Below are 1,258 nucleotides of genomic sequence, written 5' to 3' on the forward strand. Positions count from 1 at the left end.
CTTTCTACTTCTCTCCTTTCTAATAAATTTTGTTCTTAAAAAATCAATAAACTAAAATAAACTTTACTTAGGTCCCTTGTGAACAGGGACGTTATTATCTATACATTTACTTTTCCTTCAATTATTATTGTACTAAAGTAAACTGCTCTTTTCTTATTCCTTTTAAAAAAAGTAGTAGAGAAAGGTAGTCTAGTTTGTGCAACATTTAGTAGTGGAAAAATAAAGATAAAGTTGATTTGACATTAACTTTGTGAACTAGAACAAACTCTGATAAGTGTCTAAAATCAGTTGTATCAAATTTCCAACCCAAAGTTGGGCAGTGCAGATTGCAAGAAACAAGTTGGTGAGTATTTCTCTTCTTTTTGAAAAAATATTCATGAATCATGATAAGCTTTGAAATAAAGAAACAAGATCTATTGATATACCTATGGTTGTGGTGGAACACTGTTGCTAATATTTGTGTTGAAGCAACAAGTGATAGTTTGAAGCCAGGTGATAAATTTGATGCAAATTCCACGCTATATTCAAAACAAGGCAAGTTTTGTGTACTATTCAGCGATATTTTAGAAAACGAAGATGCTCACCTGATGGTAAGTGTCAAACGAAGATGCATGATAGAAATCATTCCATTGACTTAAATTCAGCAGTTCTATCACTAGATTATTCTGGTGTGCTCAAAATAGAATCACAAAATAGGAAACCAATAATCATTTACTCTTCACCTCAACCCATAAACAACACTTTGGCCACTATATTAGACACAGGTAACTTTGTGCTTCAACAATTTCACCCCAATGGGTCAAAGACTGTGTTGTGGCAGAGTTTTGATTATCCATCAGACGTTTTGATCCCAACGATGAAGTTAGGCGTTAATCAAAAAACAGGACATAATTGGTCATTGGTGTCATGGTTGACTCCTTCGCTACCAACCACTACTACAATAATGACATTTAGCAACACTTGAAAATTGTAACTAAATCAAGAAAAATGTTACTAATTAAATTTTGCAACACTCGAACAATTGTTAGATAAAGTCCGTGTTACTAAAGAGTTTTAGTTATATTTTATAGTATTATCTGTAACAATTAAAAAGTGTCGCAAATGTTACATTATTGTAACACTTTTTGTATCACTAGTAACAATAAAAAAGTGTTACATTTATAATTTTTGAGAAGTTGTAAAAAGTGTCGCAAAATTGTCTAGACTAAATTTTTTTGAATCTACCAAATTTGTCTTCACTTAAACTTCATTCATATTT

General features: G+C 31.2%; 1 pseudogene; it reads left to right on the forward strand.

Moving 5' to 3' along the window:
• Positions 1-213: 213 nt before the first annotated feature.
• LOC120577409 (G-type lectin S-receptor-like serine/threonine-protein kinase CES101) lies at positions 214-979 on the forward strand (annotated as a pseudogene).
• The last annotated feature ends 279 nt before the right edge of the window (positions 980-1,258 follow it).

This window comes from Medicago truncatula, chromosome 8 (genome assembly GCF_003473485.1).
Source record: "Medicago truncatula cultivar Jemalong A17 chromosome 8, MtrunA17r5.0-ANR, whole genome shotgun sequence".
In the NCBI taxonomy this organism is placed as follows: Eukaryota; Viridiplantae; Streptophyta; class Magnoliopsida; order Fabales; family Fabaceae; genus Medicago; species Medicago truncatula.